The sequence below is a fragment of the Vicugna pacos genome, chromosome 25 (genome assembly GCF_048564905.1).
Source record: "Vicugna pacos chromosome 25, VicPac4, whole genome shotgun sequence".
Classification (NCBI taxonomy): domain Eukaryota; kingdom Metazoa; phylum Chordata; class Mammalia; order Artiodactyla; family Camelidae; genus Vicugna; species Vicugna pacos.
The window spans coordinates 28727704-28747864 of NC_133011.1; positions in this window are offsets into that span (position 1 = coordinate 28727704).

The following is a 20161-nucleotide window of genomic DNA, read 5'->3' on the forward strand; positions in this document are numbered from 1 at the left end:
TATATCTTCTTTAAGGAAGTATCTGTTCTTTTGTCCATTTTTTTTTAATTGGGCTTTTTTTTTTTTTTACTGTTGAGTTTAGAAAATTCTTTATATCTATTTCTCTCATCAGGTATCTAATTTGAAAATACTTTCTTCTAGTCCATAGCTTGTCCCTTCAATCACTTAATAATGTCTTTTGGAGACTAAAAATTTTTAATTTTAATGAAGTTCAGTTTATAATTTTTTTATGAGTCATGCTTTTGGTGTCATTTCTAGGAATCCAGTTCTGTCTTCTGTGATTTCTGATGCGAAATCTGTCATTCGAATTGTTCCCCTGTAGGTAAAGCTTCATTTCTCTCTGGCTGCATTTAAGACTTTTTTCTTTGTTAATTTTCAGAAGTCTGATTGTGAAGTGCCTGTGTGTGGATTTCTTTGGGTTTCTCCTGTGAGAGTTTTGCTTAGCTTCTTGAATCTGTAGGTGTTTAAGTCTTTTACCAGACTTGGGGATTTTTTAGCCATTATTTCCTCAATTTTTTTTTTTTAAGCCTCACAAGTCCCTGTAACTCTGTTAATGTTTTTCAGTGTTTTTGTTATTTAGATTGAATGTGTTCTGTTGATTATTTGTAGATTCACTGACTATCTTCCCTGTCATCTCAGAGCCCATCTAGTGAATTTATTTATATGTTTTTTGGTTGTTGGACTTCTTATTTTTGAAATTTATATTTGATCCATTTTTATTTCTTTGCTGAGATTTTTCTGTTTTTCCAATTGTTTCAAAAACATTTGCTATTGCTTGTTGTGGACTTTTAGAAATAGCTGTTTTAAAGTCTTTGCCAGAAAATTATAATATCAGTGTGTATTGCTCTGCTTAGTCTGCAATAACAAAACACCACAGGCTGGGCGGCTTAAGCGGCAGAAATTTACTTTCTTACAGCTCTGGAGGCTGGAAGTCCAAGATCAAGGTGCCGGCAGGCTTGGTGTTTCCCAAGGCCTCTCTTCTTGGCTTGCAATGGGCTGCTTTCTCATTGTGTTGCTCACGTGGTCTTTCCTCTGGGCGCTGGCATCCCTGGTCTCTGTGTGTCTAAGTTTCCTCTTCTTACAAGGATACTGGTCTGATTGAATTAGAGCCCACTCTAATGGCCTTACTTTAACTTAATTTCCTTTTAAAAGGCCCTGTTTCCAAATAGAGTCACATTTTGAGGTATAGATGATTAGGGCTTCAACTTATGAATTTGGGGAGAGCACCATTCAGCTTATAACCCTGTGTCATCTTGAGGTTGCTGTCTGTTGATTGGCTTTCCCTGTGTGGTTGAGAGTTTCCTTGTTCTTCATATGCTGAGTAACCTTGAATTTTATCTTGCACGTTTCATATGTTATGTGAGACTCTTGACCTCACTTAAATTCTATTGAGAACATAGATATTCATGTTTAATCAGACAGTTTATCAGTTCCAACCTGCCTTCTGTGGACTGTAGTTCCAATGTCGGTTCAATTTTTAGAGACTTTGCAATTCCAATAAGATCTGTCGCATGTGTGCTACCCAGGGGTCAGCCTGTGATGTAGGCAGTGGCGGGTCTGTATGTTTGGTTCTTAAATTCTTTGAAATGCTAATTAGGATCATGTCCATACATGCACAGAGAGGGGCAATACCTAAGAGTACCCAAGTAATTGTATGGGGTCACTTTCTTGACTTCCTTCGTCCACAATCTACTGGTACTTGTTTCCTGGGTGAACCCCTTTTGCTCCTTTAGCTAGAAAGCTGGGGCTTCTGTTAATCCTGCCCTGCCACACATTTTTGTGACTCGTCTACACAGGGCCAACTACTGGGAGGGCAGGGTAAAAAACAAGGGAGAGTCATTCCACCTTCTTGGAATTAAAATTTCACTGGTCAGAGACACAGGGCCCAATACCCACCTCACTTGGTGGGCTCTCATAGGGGCTGCAACCATCACTAGCATGGCCTTAGGGACTGGGGTATGAGAAAACAGAAAAGAAAAAAAAATGAGAAAAATTTACACAGTCTCTTATGTCAGTGTTAGAGTTCTCTTTTCACTTCTTGAGGCAGAACTGAGGGCTTCATCTGAAGCCCCCCTTTAGTGCTGACACTAATTTCTGGGTCTCAGGCTGCATTGTGCTCAGGCTGGGGGATACCAGAGGAAAAAGAAATGAAAAAATTACCACTTGGTAATTTTTGGTTTGGTGGTACTTCAATTTCTGGGTTCTGGTCTTCTTTCCCAATCTTCCTGTTACTGTTTGCTTCTCAGAGACCCCAAATAGCTGTTTCACATCTTCTGTTCAGGTTTTGTAACTGCATTCAGTGGGAGAAGCCGAGTGGATTGTGTTTACTCCATCTTACCAGGAGCTGGGAACTCCTGAAATGGGATGATATCAAAATTGAATAAGAAAATGATGGAAACATGTCTTGAATGCTAGGCAAACAGATACAATTATGTAGAAGATGAAGATATGAGTAGAAGTTTAAGTGAAAAATAGTAATTCTAAAGGAGGCATCTAAAAACCTACAGAGGCTTTTAAAATTGAGAACACTGGTACTTATTGCTTAATTTTATATAAAAATGGTTAGTTTCTATCTTCTTGAATGCCAATGTATGACTAATACTACCTTTATGCTTACAAGCAATGATTAGAGGAATTTTTCAGCTCATAGGAAAAAAAAAAGTGAGGAAGAGGAACACTGATGGGGGAATAGAGTGAAACATGAGAGAAATGGAGCTTAAAAGGACATGTGTGTATAGTGATATGTTTCAGTTTGATAATACATGTAGTGAAGAACAGAAAGAGGAAAACTAGGAGTACTTGAGTCCCATTCATGGGAAGAGCAGAGGTCTGAGAAAAAACATGAATCGTATTATTCTTTGGTGACCACGTGGTAGCTCTGTTGGCACGGACAGCTTAGTACTGTGGTTTCCGAAATAAAGCGTGTACATTCTAGGGATGTGCAAGACTACTCCATGAGGTGCCTGAAGAAAATATTAGAATTTCAATTTCTATTTAGATTTTATCTTAAAAAATGGGACTGTACTAAGCTTTACTTGTATTTAATATGTAATCGATCCTGGCTCCATCACTTAAGCAGTAAGGTAGGTGGTTCTGTGTCACGTGGTCTGCAAAGATGCTGCAAAGAAGGGGGAGCTCTCTAACTCAGTCGGTGGTGGCTGTCTCATTCTGAGCAGACGGTGACATGTTGCAGTTTGCCTGTTCTTGGTGAAATGGATTTATACACTGTATTACTGATTTTAATAAACTAACCCTCTTAAAATGTACAGGTGACTTAAAATATTTCCTGCAATGAATCTGCCAGTCAAGTTGATCCTAATAATTCAGGCTGACAATAACAACAAAAAAGTGGAAGAACAGCCTGCCCTCTCCTGGTTTGGACTCTTTTTCAGACATACCATGAGCTAAAAACAATGGCTAGTGATGATACATTATCTAGCTGGAATTTTTTATGACAGAATATACCCACTTAATCTTTTTGAGGTGAAAGTAATGTTTTTGACAATAAATGAGAAAAGAATGGCTTTTTGAAGAAAACATGCTTTGGAGAAAGAATTTTGAAAACATGTTTAAAAATATTTCCATCACTGTGTGGTTTTTGTTCCTGAGATTGACTGCTGTATTTTATTTATAAAACATTCATATTTCAATATTAATAAGGCTTTGAAATGGAATTTTCTAATCTGTTTAAAAATCTTTTAAATGAAGACTTTTGATAAGTTTTAAGATCATTTGTAAAAAATATAAATATTAAATACCTTTCATTAATTTGCAAAAAAAAGATTAACATGGAAGATGGAAATATATTGATCACATATCAACATCTGTGTATGAATATGCTTTTTCCATAAGATCTGTGTTTTTTTGTGAAGTATATTTTTCAGTTAGGCAGTCATTAAAATCAAAAACCAAAATAAATTTAGAACCAGAGCATCAAATCACTGTACCACAAAATGTTACATTTTTGATTTTCAAAAATAATGGAACATGTTCAATCATGTTTCTTTTGCTAAAAGTAGTGATATTAATAGTACTTTTAGGTAAGGCAAAAAATTTTATTTCATTAATCAACTAGAATAAAATTTATGTAACTCATATTTCTCATTTTGGTTAAATTTTATTTTTGTGTGTTTTGTTATAGACACAATCATAATTATACCTGGTACTTTATCCATTTTACTGTGCATCTGGTTCTACTGTAAATGTTCTACATATATTAATTATTTTAATTCTCACAACACCTTGTATATATACTTGTGTCTCCATTTAAAGGATCAGGAAGCTGAAGCACAGGTAGGTTAAGAAACTGGTACAGGAAAATTAAGAAACTGGTACAGGAACAATTAGCTAGTGTTTGACAGAATCAAGATTTATTAGTGCAGTAATGCATATATTTAATTTATACACAAATTACTCTATTTTAAACAATAAACAGACCAATGGTAGTATAGGATTAAAATTTAGAGACTATTTGTCTAATGCTAATAGGCATGGTGGCAACATAAGAATGTGCTCACAGGAAATTTAACCCAACATTCAGTAGAGTATGTTAGCATTTATAAAGCAAGTGTAGGATCCTACTTAATTTCCATAATAACCTTTGAAGTAATTGTGTTAAGCTCAAGCACATAGGCATAATAAAAATAATATTTGATGGAGTCTGGCAGATCTGGGTATAAAGTTTAGCATTATCTCTTACTGTATTTCCTGTTTTCTTTGATTTCATTTTTAATCTTCAGAGTGGGCAAAATAATTTATATCTTGATGGGTTGCTGTAAGATTAAATGACATGTAATTTTATATAGGTTAATGGTCAAGAATGTAGGTTCAGGAGTTGGACTGTCTGTATTTCAGTTCTAGCTCTGCCAGTTATTACTTGCAATTTTCTTTATTAAGTTGTAAATCTTCTCTCAATCTTAGTTTCCTCATCTGAAAAAATGGAGCTAATAATATTATCCACCATACAAACTTTTTATATGGACTGATTCACATATGCATTTAGGACCTGGCACCTAAGAAAAACTCAATAGATGATGGCTGTTATTAGTTAATATAAAACGCTTAACACATAATGGGCATTCAGTAAATAACAACTGTTTGTAGTCATTATACCCATTGAGAGCTTTAGTCAAGATTATACAATAAAGAAGTATCCTGGTCTCCTACTTCTGGATTCCATGCTGTCAACAGCTAGAGTTCACATGCGTGGATAATTCCCTTCTGAGGGATGTGGGCAAAATGTGTTCCTGGGGAGAGAGCACTCAGTCTGGAGCTCATCAAGAAAGGCAGCCTGGGATCTGAGTAGGACTGGAGAGGTAGAAAACATGGAGGAGGAACTCCAGGGAGAGGAATCATGTGAAAGCTAAGAGACAGGAAATGAAAAACATGTTCAAGGGAGAATGAATGAAATGTTTTGTCTGGAGCAGAGATACATTAAAAAATTAACCTGGGGGTGTTATTTGAGTTGAATTAGAATAGGCAAAAATACAAGAAGTAAGGAGGTGAAAGAGAAGTTTCTTGTGCTCATCCAGCCACGAGTGGTAAGGGCCAGCTGGAGGGAACCACTGAGGGCACAGGAAAGGGAGAGCAGGTGAAAGACAGTCTTCAAAAGAAAAGTCAGTAGGGTTTGGACACTGATTAAATGACAGGTGAGCCAATGGAAGTAGACAGAAGGACACCAGTATTTTCATTTTAATTGGTGTGGCATGTATGATGACATTGAGAAATAGGAAAGTAGTATTTAGAAGGGCAATGATAGGTTTGACTTTTTACATTGAATTTAAATTAACAGAAAAACATTTTAGGTAAAAATGTCCTGGGGCGTTTGGAAAATTTAGATTGCTCTGATCCAAAGATAGAGCTGGAAGTCATCTGTATAGAGGACATGATTGAAGGAGCTCTTTATTATCCAAAGATTCATGATGGAAGGTGATCATTTAAATAATTTTATACAGAACAAGATCACTATTTAACAATAAATAGTGAAAAACTTTAAAGTTTATAATAATTACAGTTCTCTGTATCTTCTATGTAAAATAATTTACATTTTAATTCCAACTGGTTACTACTTCTTAGAACAAACAAAAAAATAATTTGTTGTTGCCATGTACCTAGTTAATGTGTGTGCTAGTCTATGAAAATCTACATTCTATTTTACTTTCTAAAAATACATTTAAATGCACATTTACTTTCTAATCTTTTTGTCATCCTAAAGTCTTTTTTGTAGTAAGTCATTGGTATATTGATTCAAGTGAATATATACATGTTTCATTGTATACATTGTACACCTTCAACTTACAGAATATTATGTATCAATTATAACTCAATACTGAAAAAAATAGAGTGCATCTGCCACTTATAACAAAGAATTCAGAGAAGGGACTTGACAATTTAGCAGCAGCCAGCTGCTCTACCAGCCTACCTCTTAGTTTACCCCCTTTCCTAGTCCCTCAGTCCCTGTTACCTGTTTACACCATGTCACAACTGCTCTCTTTGCTGTTTTATCCAGAAGGCAGCCTTAGATACTTTATAAACAAATAGACATGGCTGTATTCCAATAAAACTTTATGTACAAAACAGGTGATGGGTCAGATTTGGCCCATGGGCCATGGTTTGCTGTCTCTTGGTCTATCTCCAAGTGGTGGACTGTCCTTTTAGATCAATTTATACTTGAATCATCATTGTAACTTGGAATAAGACTGTGAACATTAAGAACTGTATTCCTCAAATTGATTGTTTACTAGAAGACTTGAGAGCTATATTAGGAATGTAGATTCCTGAGTCCTACTCCTAAAGATCCAGGTGTGGAGTGTCTGGGGAAGAGCCTCAGCATAGGTATTTCTGGCCCCTGGCTGTGATACACACAACAAAGCTTGAAAACCATGAGTTTATGGCTTCAGTAGATAACTTTGCAGAGACATACTGTTAATAAATCTCTGTGTAATTTCAATTTCACCCACAGCCCTAGCTCCATGCCCAAAACTCTGGTTTACTGAACAGAATATCCATTTCATCTCAAAATCTCACATCATTGCACTCTCCCCATTTATTCAGAGGCAGACACATTTAAGTAAAAATAATTACCATCAGAATGCTAATGGGCCATAAGCTAATATAAGGATATTTATTCAGCTGAATCCAATTACCAGTAAAATTTTGTTTTCTAAATGGTGTGACTATAATCCAGTTTAGGCTTTTTTAACCCCTGGTGATTTTTGTTTCATTTTGCTTTGTGATGGGAGGAAACCAGGCATGGTTGCTGGGGGCTGGCAAAGCAAGAATAAAGGAGAAATAGCACCACCACCACTACAGGCAATTTTTAATTGCAGTGAGTCACTAAATCTCCATAACCACCGGGTGGCTCTACATGATTCTGTTGTTAATTGAATTTTTCCCCAAGTAGAATGAAGGCTTTTTTTTGCATCCACACAGTTCTATTTTGTGATGATTATTGTTGGTAAAGTCAGCTAAATTTAAGATATTTCAGCTTCCACATCCATAGGTATCACTGCTATGACTAAGGAATAAGAGTAACGAAGTGTACAGAAATGACAGTGTACAGAAAAGAGGGTACTAAACTCTCTTCATTGGTGTGAATGAGATGGTTGGGAAGATCTCTCCACAGAAGTGATCAAAAGGTACATGATGTTGATACATTTTATTACTGATGAGGTAAACTTTGATCATTTGTTTAAGGTGTTATCTGCCAGATTTCTCCATTGCAAGATTTAAATTTTTCCTTGGTAAAATAAGCATCTTGTAGGGAAAGACTTTGACACAATGCAAATTAGTGAGTTGAGTTGGTTTTGAGGAAATAGGGAACATGGATACCTTTAACTATGTGCATGTAAATGGTGTGTATCAGAGAAATTGATGGCTGAAACTGATTTTATTATGAACTCATCCAGAAGTTCCTCATTTGAGACAGAGAAAATGACTCACCTAAAGGCCAACTGAGAATTTAGTCTTAGAACTGGGATGACCACCAGCCCAGCACATTTCCTCACCTCAGATTGCTTGCTTCCTTCCTGACCACCCTTAGGATGTATCATCTGTTCATGGTTTGTTGATCTTTGATTATACTTGTGCTGTAGAGACAGAAACCATTCAAGTTTCCCCCTTCTTCCACTCATTAAAAATAATTGTTGTTAGTTAGTCAACGTCTCTTTCTCCCACTCTGTAATGAGAGATCTTTTTTCACTACCTTGGCTGGTGAATTTTTTGAGATACAGAATTTAAGAATGAATTGAGCGATACGAATGAGAACATAAGGAGAAAGGAGAAGGATCCTTGTATATTGGGCCGGTACCTGGGCTCCCTTCTGCGAGAGAATCCAGGTGAGGAGAAGAAAATGTCAATGATACTGTCAATATACAAAACTAAAAGCTGACATGTGAGTAGCAAGCAAATAGAGCCTGATTAATTTAGTACCTTGTAGACCATTTTTGGATTTTACGTGAGTATGTATTTCACTTCTTATTTTGAAATAATTTAGGACTTACAGAAAACTTGAAACATAGTACAAAATTGCCACATACCCTTCAATGAGCTTCTAATGTTGACCTCTTACACATTATAATTATTAAAATCAGAAAGTTTATATTGATGCAGTATTATTAGCTAATCTATAGACCATATTTGAATTTTATTAGTTGTTCCCCTGGACTGTGTCAGTCCTTTTTCTGTTCCAAGATCTAGTCTAGAATCATTGATTTAACTGTCATGTCTCTTTAGTCTCTCCAATCTATGAGATTTCCCAGATCTTTTCTTTCCTTTCCTTTCCTTTCCTTTTCTTTCTTTTTCATTAAAAAAATCATCTTGACACTTTTGAAGAATACTGCCTAGTAGTTATTTTGCAGACTGTCCCTCAATCTGGGTTTGTGTGATTAGGTGAGTTAAAATATTTTTGGTAAGATCACCACTGAAGTGACGTTACGACTTTTCTTCTCTGTGCATATCAGAAGGTGCAGGAGGTCAATTTGTGTCATTACTGATAATGTTGATTTTGATCACTTGGTTGAGATGCTGTATGCCAGGATTCTCTACTGTAATTGTGTTATTTTCACCTTTGTAATTAATAAATATCTTGTGGGGAGATACATTGAGACTATGCAAGTGTCCTGTTTCTTGTTGCAGTGTGCCCATTAATTTTAGCATCCTTCAGTGATACTTTCCTGCAAGAATATTCACTGCAGTGTTTACTAATGGTCATTTTAAAATTTTTATCATTCCTTAATAAAATTATTAATAGAATTTACTGTAGGGAAAGGGTATAGCTCAAGGGGTAGAGTGTGTGCTTAGCATGCAGGAGGTCCTGGGTTTAATCCCCAGTACCTCCTCTAAAAATAAATAAATAAAACATCCCCCCTGCAAAAAAAAAAAAAACCCAAACAAAAATTAAAAAAAATAATTCTACTATAAAGAAGAGTAGTCTCTTCATCCCCATTTATTTATTATTTAATTATTTTTGCATTAGATTGACTCGTGGGTATTTATTTTAGTCTGTGGGTTATAATCCATTACTACCCTTGTTTATTTTGTTGCTCTAATTGTCCCAGATTTAGTCAATGGGGGCTTATTCAGGTTGGCCCGTGCAGTCTCTTGACATGTCCACATCATTTATTGAACATTTTCTTATTTTTTGGTGCCATAAATATTCTAGGGTCATCTTATTTATTTATTTATTTTTGTGCTCCTGGCCTCCAGTCTCACACTTCTTCAGGGATCTCTATTTCCTTATCAAATAATGGTATCTAGAAATGAGAATATGGGCGCTAGATATACTTAATTGCTACTGAGATGTTATTGTTTCTAAGACTTCTCAGCAAAGTAGCTACAGAATATATGTGTATTTACTTACTCATGCAAAACATGCATATATGTTTATTTCTGTATCTATCTATGTACACACATACATTAAAACTATGATACCTTTGATTTCCAATACAGCATCACTGGGTTTATTCTCACTTCCTTCCTTTCCTTATTTATAACTCCTTTCTCTGATAGGGAGAAACCTGACCTTTATTTTCCACCATATATTCGTTTACTTAATCCCAGTATACGCAGAAAGTCGTTTCAGTCACAGTAGGTAGAGGGACTACTGCAGTGGGATTTTATAATGGAGACACAAGATTGGGCTCAACTCCGTATACAGCCTGGGCCAGTGGGAATTTATAGGAGGATGGGATGTGGGGTGGAGCAGCGGATGGAAACTTAGTAAGAGGAAACATTAAGGATAAGGAATGGGGATCTAGCTAACGTGACCTAACAGGATTCTTGCTATAGCACATTCTATATGAAACATTTTATATTTTTCTTTTTTACTTAAAAATAGATCCTTAAAGTCATTCTGTATCAGTTTAGGGAAATAGTCCTCTTTTTTTTTTAATGGTTATATAACATTCAATGTATGAATGAACTATATACTTTATTCAATAATTCTCCAATATATGGGCATTTAGGTTGTTTCCAGTGTCTCACATAGAAGTGTGATTTCTGAGTCAAAAGATAGGTGTATTTGAAATTTTGTTAAGTATCTTCAAATTCCCTTCCAGATGGAGCACACCAATTTGCATTTCCATCAGCAATGCATGAAAGAAATCGTTTTCTTTGGGGGTTTATTTAATGATCAGAGACTGGGCCATAGTCTCCTGCAATATAGATATTTTTCGTTCAATTTAATATTTGTTGAAATATTTTCTTGGTTTATTTCCCTCTGTGTGTAAGCCAACAGTTTATTAACTTTGACTTTAGACAGGTACTTAAACTTATTCAAACTTGGTTTTCTTATTTAAAAATATGTAAAATAATAAAACTTATATTTAAATACTTTTTAAAATAATAAATGAGATTATGCATGCAGTGAGCATAATACAGTGCCTGGCAATAAATGAGAATGTGGGATGAGTGAAGTGCTTAATAAGTATTTAGTGAAATGAAGTATTTAATTTTGCTCTGGCATCTTTGCAGAGCACACATGCCCAAATAAAGTGGCCCTTCTTCATGGCTGTTCTCCTATGTTTGTGCTGAGGCTCTCAAGACCCATCCTTTAATTGTCGTGCCCCAGTTACAGCACAGCACCGTATTCAGATATTTACACAGGGAAGTGATACATCTCAATTTGGCTCTTTGTCCAAAATGTTTACCAAACCCAGTTGTCTTCTTTCTCCCTAAAGCCACTGCCCTAACCCAGGACCTCATCTATGACCTGGGCCTGGGTTTTCTAACAGATCTCCCTGCCTCTGGTCTCTCTCTTCCAACTCCTTCTCTACACGCTTACTAGAGAATTCTACTGTAATCCATTTCATGTAGTTTCCATGCTTAAAAGCCTTTCTTTCTCCACATTACTTAAGGGTTTAAAAGCCCATAAGTACATTTGTCCTTTTTCTAGCTATTCCTTGGGCTTTCCCTCCAGTAAGCTTTTGGTCTTGTTATTCCGTTGGCCTGGAATTCCCTGCCCTATCTTTCAGCCTTGTGAAATTTTAGGTTTGATGCCACCGACTCTGAGAAGGCATCCCCGACTTGCTTTCCACCCCCAATGGCATTTTGAATAAATCTCCATCCTAGCTCTTAATGACTGTATTAAACTGAGCTGTCTTTTCTCTGCCGGCCCCCTGCTTAGACCTGAAGTGCAGAATCTAGGTTTTGATTATTCTTGTTTCATCTAGCACATTATATTGCCTTAATCTTTCTTGTTCTCTATCAGTCTCCTCAACCAGACTTCCAGCTGCTTCGGAACAGCAGTGCTGGGTTAATCACCTGGTCATCCTTTAAGACCTCATACAGAGCGTGGTCCAGAGCAAGGGGTCAGTGCACACTGCTGAGTGTGTTTGCTGTGGGCCATGGGGTCAGCTGGCAGAGAGGCTCCAGTTTTCTAAAACAGAGGCAGCCTGTTCTCCACACTGGTGGGATGGGCTGTACTCAGATCCCCAGGCTAGACTAATGGTACTGAAAACTCTTTCATAAAAGGCAGTGCTCTTTTATGTGCTGCTTAACGAGAGCACATCCGTGCCTTTTTAACATGAAGTGTTGAAGTTATTTTAATCTTGTTAGTCTTAGTTTATTTTGAGTAGTCAGCCGAACACTGATCCATGTGTCTTACACCAGTGGTTCTCAATTTTTTTTCCCCAATGCCTTGTCCTAGTCTACATTTGAGAAGCTGTCAGACTAGAGCCTGAAGGAATGAAAAAGGGGTCAGAAGTCTCTAGAGATCACCAACATAGCCCCCTTCTCCCTCTTAGCCAAGAGAACTCGCTTATTAGAAGATGTGAGATCATCAGGACCGCATTACAGAAAGCCTGCTTCTACCCCTCACCCTGCATAGAAATACGGTTTATATTAAGGACCAATTTAGACATCATCACAGTGCATATATTAGGACTGCAAAGATAAATGCTTTGGAAAATATGTTATCTGAGGAAGGTGGTATTTAATCTTCTTTAGCAAAGAGAAGACTTGTGGCAACATGGTTTCTATCCTCTAATATTTGTCTTGTGAAATTGGTAGCAAACATGTCTTCTGTGCTTCTAGAAGGTAGAATTAGGTTCTATGAATGGGTGAAATAAGGAGGAATATTTTGTCCCAGACCAAGAGGTAGAGTATGTGTATACCATGCTAGGTCACAGTGGGTAGGATATATAATTTTGTATCACTACATCTCTGTCCATTGAAGGCTATCTTTCACAATTTAGGACACCAAGACTCAGAGGGTCGCCTGCCCAGGGTTGCTCTGCTCATCAGGCAGAGATGGATTAGAGCCCAGGCCTGATGTCTTTCCCCTGCACCTGTCTGTCTCCTGTGGAGCTGAGCTGTTCACTAACACCCTGGGTCATTCTGTGTCCCTCCCATCAGGGGAGGTGTTTGGGTAGAGTGTGTAACCCCAGACCACTCTGCACAGGGTCCAAAGTTGTACCAGGTGACCTTTAGGACCTCTTCCAAATATTAGACCCTAATACTAATTCAAATCAAGGAATAAATGAACAGGTCAGAGTTGAAGAGCTTCGTGATGCCTTCCTTTGTAGCCTCTTCCATGCCCTGTACCAGTCAACACATCTGTTCTTCCCAGAGCTGCAGACTAACCTTGAATGCCTATTCTCATTTCATCCCACTGCTGCTCCAAAGTCCTTAGCAGCTACCATTTGCCTATGGAATAAATAAAAGAATATGGAATAAATTTTTAAAAGGAATGTTTCCCTTTCAAAGTCTGTTTCCTTTTATTTTCAGCTCACATTAGTCCCCTTTGCAGAGCCTGCCCTCCTGGGAAACCATTCGTCTTATGTTCCAATGCCCTCTGCCTTCTGCAACCAGGCTTTTCTCTCCTGCTGAAATGTGTTCCTCCCTGACCACTCTCCTTGAATCCTTTTCCTCCTTAAAGGGTCACCTCTGATGTCACCACATGAAGTGTCTCCCCAATGTCCAGCCAGAAGTAGAATCTGATGTTTAAAACTATGGAGTAAATATCTTGCCTCAACCTTGCATGTACCCCGTTCTATGTGATTTTAGGATGGTGTGTGCGCCCTTGTCTTGTCTCCTAACTAAGTTGTAGGCTTCCTGAGGACAAAGTGTGGATCTGAGTTATGCTGGTCTGTCCCTCCCTCTATCCTTGTGAATGTCTGTCCCAGTGCCCATCACACACCAGATAATCAGTGTTTACTGAGATCTGTAGAGCTGGTAACAGAATCACCCAGTTAACTACCAGAGCAAACCTATTTAACATGTTGTGGAGCCTTGAAGATTTGGGGGTTACTGACTGGAGAGGAAGAGGAGGGGGAGGAATATATTTTAGCTATTAATTCTTGCCCTGGTATTTTTAGTCTTCTTACAAAAGATAAAAAGAAGAAAAAAAGTAAAAGCTCTGCCGACAGTAAAAAGCAGACATCTATTATCTTCACCAAGTGTGTGCTCACTCTTCTCAGAAGGAATTTAATTCATCTTTAAATTTTTTTAATATCCCTATAATTATTTTCCTTTAAAAGATTTCCATTTTGAAGAGAAAATTCAGTTTCAGAGAGGCTAATTAACTTGCCCAAATAAATGGCGGAGCTATCCAGAGCCAAAGATTTTGCTTCTCCTCATCTTCCACTCTGCCTCCTGGACCCTGCAAACACTTGTGAAAACAAGTCATCTTGGAGGGTGGTCAGCAGCTTCAGGAGGTGCTCGAGCCAAGGTCATCTTGCCTAGAGTTTAATAAATACAAACATTAGTAATGCAGCTGCTGTTCAGAGTCAGCAGATTTAACTTTTTCCCACATTTGTTTCAGATCACTCTCTTTAAAGACAGAACAAGAGAGAGAGAGAGAAAGAGAGTTCAAGAGTCTCCTCCATGTCCTTAATTTATCACTCTTTAACTAGCAGTTAACCCGTCTTTAGAAAAATGAATGATAAAAAAGCAGTGTCTCATCAGTTGGTGGAAAACTCAAGAAGAATAAAGCAGTTAAAGATAGGTGTATATGCAACAGTTGCCTTATTTATATACACCAAGCTATGTAGGCTTTTTTAAAGTAAAAATAGACAGCAGGAAATCATGCTGTAATCTAAGATTCTCTTTTTAGCATGAGCTTGTTTGGCCTAAGAATCTACGTGAGTGCTCTGAAGAGACCTGTTCCGATTTCTCGAATACTTACCAGTGGGTAATGGAGCCTGGGCTGGGAGTCAGGTCCCAGGTCTGACTCTGCCACCATTCTGATGGGCAAGATTGGGCCCCAAATCTCATCTCTTCAGTTCTCAGTCTTTTTCATTTACCAAAGGGCTATACTGGATTAGGACAGGGTTTCTCAATCTCAGCAGGATTGGCACTTTGGCTTCGGTAATTCTTTGTTATGGAGGCTGCCCTGTGCATCATAGGGGTTTTTAATACCATCCCTGGCCTCTACCCACTAGATGACAGTATCACTCCTCTCCTCTGCCTCCCTGACTTGTGATGACCAAAAATGTCTCCAGACATTGTCAGATGTCCCCTGGGAGGCAGAATGGCCCCCTGTTGGGAACCACTGGCTTGAAGCAGATTTTACACTTACTGAATATTTATCAAGAATAGCTGATTGGGAAGGGTCTGTTCTATGCACTGGGTACATGACAGTGAAAAGGTTAAGTGCTCTCCTGTCTTTGTGGAGCTTCAGTCTAGTGGGGAAAGGAAGTCTTGAGGTTGTTGGGAGACACTGAAACAGGTGGTGTAATCGGGTGCTTGAAGGTGTTAGGAGTCCTCTGGACCTGTTACTCTGGGAACATGTTGACCTTGGAAGTTCCCAATGACTTGTAAATAAAGGACGCATTTTGGTCTGTTGCCCCCTCAGATAAGTGGGGAAAACGAACACTCTCATTTGGGATAGAGAGCTACATATGCTTCTCTATTTTGTGATACAGGCTCACAAAATGGGGAAATGAACAGTATGAGATGGGCACCAGAACAGAATGAAATAATTCTCAGTTACTTCTCATCTATTCTGGGGTAGTGATTTGGGTGTTTTTTCCCTCTTGGCTGCCATACTCGGGAGAAGAACTCAGCAGGGGTGGGCCAAACCTGGTCCCGGTGTCGCCTGTCTTAGTACTTGATTTCTGCACTCCTCTGGGTAGTAATGGGATTATTAGGACATTCTAAACACAGTTTTCTGGAAAAAATAAGAAGAAGATGGTTTCTTTCTTAAAAGGAATGCACTGTTAGGGTATTCAATTGATAGGCACTGTAGCCTAGATCTCCGAAAGACTTAAGAGTCCAGGTTGAGGGAGTAGAATATTTGGGCTCGTAGTTCTAGCTCAGACGCTTGTTAGCTGTGAAATTCAAGAAAGTCACTTGACCTCTCTTTACTTTTTTTTTTCCCAATAGTGAAATGGAAATACTGATAGTATTTACTTCACCAATTTGTTGGGAGGATTAAAGGATTTTGAACAGAATCTGGCATATGGAAATTACTTATTACATTTTTGAAATAAATTCTGATGAGTCTGGGAATTGTTGGGTCACTTAGATAAGGTCCTGGCTTATCAAAGTCATGGCCATATTTTTGCAAAGTGCTGTGTTTAGTGGACCAGGTGTGCTCTCTTCGGCCCCTCACATCTCTCTGACAGAAGCACAGGCCTAGCTCCAGCTTGTGTTATCTATATAATGACGGAAATTAAACATTGTTTATGCAAGATCAGGTATTTGAACCAGAGGGTTTCTGGAAAATCCATCCTAGTTCTAAAACCTATGATTTTGGATTATTCTGGATTCTTACAAACTCTCTTTGGCTTGGTAAAATATGAAGAATTGATTGCTTCCCCACTATATTGCTCAATTACTAGGTGAGGATTTAAGAAAATGCTTTAGCTTAGTGGAAGAAGGAGTGATTTGTGAGTAAGTCGGGCTAAAAATATACTGTGATTGATTGGTTAAACACTCTTGGACTCACTTTTCTTTCTCCCTAAAGATTTTTCTCTCCTTTTATCCTTTTCCTCTGTTTCCGTTCTTCCCCTAATCCCTCATGTCCCAATCAATACCCTTCAGAATATAGGCTTTGGATGCTTCTTCTCTGCCAGAAGCAGCACATTCAGTTTACACCTCATACTTGCCTGCAGTGTCCAGGGTGAGGTAGTTAACAGAGGCGCTGAACAGGAGTCTTGTAAAGTTGTCTATCACCCTTTCTCCTCAACCAGTACATATAGCTTGTCTCTGTTGATTGTTGACTTGTAACTTAAACTCAACAAACTGTCTGCAGCTTCCTGAGGTACCTTATGCATCGTATGGTTACTTAATCCTCTTTGAAGCCAGGCAAGGGAACTCAGAATCCCCATGGTTGGGATGAGCAATAAATACTTACAAATGGATTCTGAAAGAGGATTTTACTGGGGGCTTGGAAACCAATATCCTCTGCAACAACAGTCAGACCCATTTCCCTGAATTATTGAGTGGGAATTCACTGAGTACTTTCTGTGTCCCAGGCTCTGTGCTAGGTGCTGGGGATGTGACTGAGCAAGACAAGTCAAGGTCTCTGTCGTATTAACACTATAGTTTTTTGGGGGGAGACTTATTACTTAAGAAATTACATGAATGTTTATCATTACAGCTGTGTTGGGTGCTATCAAAGAATGTCTGGGCAAATAATTATTTACTCATTTTGATGTGGGATGCCAGTGAAAACTTCAGGGTGATTGGTTTAATTGTGTAGTTGTACTTACTCCAAGGCCTCATTCAATCCCACATGACAAAGTTGCAATCTCATTTCTTGGTTCTGGAATCTTTGCAAAGGGGGATGTTCAGATCACGGATCTAGGTGAAATGGGGTTTGGAGTTCCAACAAGGAAAGAACCTGGAAACAGTGGGGCAGAATTGTCTACCTTTAGCTGTTGCCTCTGAGTGATTGGCTTAGTTCTGGTTATCAGAGAAACTCAGAGGATGGAAGGTGATTGACATCTAGACTCATCAGATTCACACATGGACCCTGAGAAAATCTTTGCAGTTTGTGCAGGGGATCCCAGTAAAAAGTATACACTTGACAGAGAGCTGACATCTAGCTGGGATGGGTATCCCCTCATACCTGGCTTGCAGCTTTCAGATGGACATCTAAGGGGAGCTAAAGAAGCTCCCAGGTAGCAAAATCAGTCATGTCGAGATCTGTGGGGCGACAGATGTTGCAGCCTCTGCTGGCTGACTCACTGACTGTTAGGAATGGAAAGGTCTTAGAGTTGATTCAAGCCTAGTGGTTCTAATACCTGAACAAGAATCACGTAGAAACTTGCGAAAATAGAGGTACTCAGGGCATAGACTTACTGACAGAATTAGGACAATCTCAAGAGATAGGGATTGGAATCTGTATATTTTTATACATTTGGACTAAACCCCATGTCAAGGGAGTCCATGGGCAAGCATGAGCCAGTCAAGCCTCTTGTGGTGGATGCCATCATTCTGTTCATTATTTAAAATATAATTATCATTTCTGGAATATTCCTTAGAAAATCATGATTTAAATACTTTCTGTAAATGTTTGATTCCTGGAACAGGATCAGAATACTTTTAAGATTGTGTCTGTTTGGGAAATAAAATGTCTGTTCCTAATCCTAGGATGAATATTTAGTTAAGGTGCTCACTATTTCTGTAAGAAAAATATATGTGAGTGAGTGAATGTGTGTGTGTGTGTAAGCATGTTCACACGTGTTTTCAGCAGTTGTTTTCAAAGAGTTGATGGTTTGAGCCCTAGTAATCTCAGATGTTATTTGATATGGCCCAGTGTTGGGGGCTCTCAGTTCATTTGGATTACACAGATGAGAGGCAGAGCACCATACAGGGTGAGATGCTTTGTTCAATGTTATAGGTTATTATTGTTGATCTGAAAAGAACACTATTTGCCATCATGACCTTTGTAGGACTATTATAAAAGGCATTTATTGATTCCATAAAAAAGTCAACAAATATTTAGTTAGCACAAGCTGTGTGTCAGGTACTGTACTAAGTTCATTTTAGGGATTCAGAGATGATTAAAGCCTGAACCTTTGGCATATCGGACCACCAAAGCTTTGAATTTAGTATGGAAATACATTCAAGTCAAGAGGCTGTTGCTCCACTGCAATGAGGTCAGGAGGAATTTGTACTCAGCTCTCTAGCACCATCATTTACAAAGTGTTCACGAAAGTGGAACATCTTGAGAGTAAAGTGGATCTAGTACCAGGAAGTCCAGTACCTCTTCCAAGTCCTCTATTCCCCATAGGCACTTTGGTTATTAATCTAGTCTCGTAGCTCCCGTAGGGTGGTGCTGGGAGCTTCTAACTCAGCCACGTGTATGCTATTTTCATAGTTATGTGATTAGAGTGATTCATTCATCAAAAGTAGATTTCTAAAGCCTAACGGAATAGTTTCTCTGAACTGATACACTCTTCTGTTAAAATTGGTATGTTTTTTCTATTCCTTTTTAAAATACCAAAAGCAACTTGGAAGGTCTTTAAAAGTCATCCAATTTATTACTATTTATTATGTTTCTGTGGATGAAGAATATGCTAAGTGTTTTACATAAGTGATTTTAACTTTACAGTAATTCTGTGAGGTCTTTATTGTCTCCATTTTACAAATGGGGACATAGAGACATAAATAGCTGAAATAATTTGCCAAAAAGACAAATACATATATGTACATATAGTATTGGAGATTGTCATTCATCATCTGAATTTCAGGACCGCTTAGAGAATATCTGATCTTGAATCTATAATATAAATTTTCTTTATAAAGTTTTTAATTTGTCCTCAGACACATAATAAGTGTCCACTGAGCTTGTGTTTGACATTGTGGCAAACACTGGGGACCTAAAATTGGGAATTCAGATGCAGTCTAATAAAACAATTACAGAGATCAAATTAAATACTTGCAGTTCTGTGATTGCTGTAAATTAAGATGAGTCCTAACTTGTGTTAGTCCTGAAAGTATCTGAAGAGCAGTATGAGCTACTGATCCCATGTCATTACTTATGGAGAAGACCCAGATAAAAGCACATATAAAAGAAAAGAAAAAATGGTACAGCAGCCACCTCTGTCTACTTCAACTGGAGCACATGTTCGATGTTGAGTGAATAAGTCACATGAACTTGAAAATGAAACATGGGTTTTAGAAAGAGAAAAATGAGTTTGTCTCCGTGGGCAGAGGCCTCTATTGTTTCTTAGGATCAATGCTATCGATTTTGCTGTATGGCACGTAAGAGCCGTGGCTTTGAGATGTGGATGTTGACTAGCAGCAAAAGGCCAAGGATAACAGCTGTGGTAATGAGAGAAAATGACTTGAAGTTTCTCTGTCTATGATAGGAAGACTTTGATTTACCTCAGTTCCTCCAGTCTCAGAGTTTAGATCAATTGTACATGTAGCACCTTGCACAGCGAGCCTCCCAGAAGTGACAAGGTTATATGTGGAGTGTCAGGAGCAGTTGTTGGTGTTTGAGTTAAGAGAGGAAAAAAGAGGGTGGGAGGAAGGACCAGAGAAGTATGGTGATCAGGACCTTGTCTGATCATAAATACTGCTTGGGCCTTGCATCAGTTAACTGTTTCCATACTTCTATTGTATAACAACCACCTTTCAGTGGAGTTTATTTAGTTTACATGCCTTCTGTCAAGTGGAGAGGGGTCAGCTGATCTGGCTTGAGCTTGGCTCACAGGTTCTCTGGTCTCCTGTCTCAGCTGGGCTGATGCGTGAATCTGCTGTCACTTGG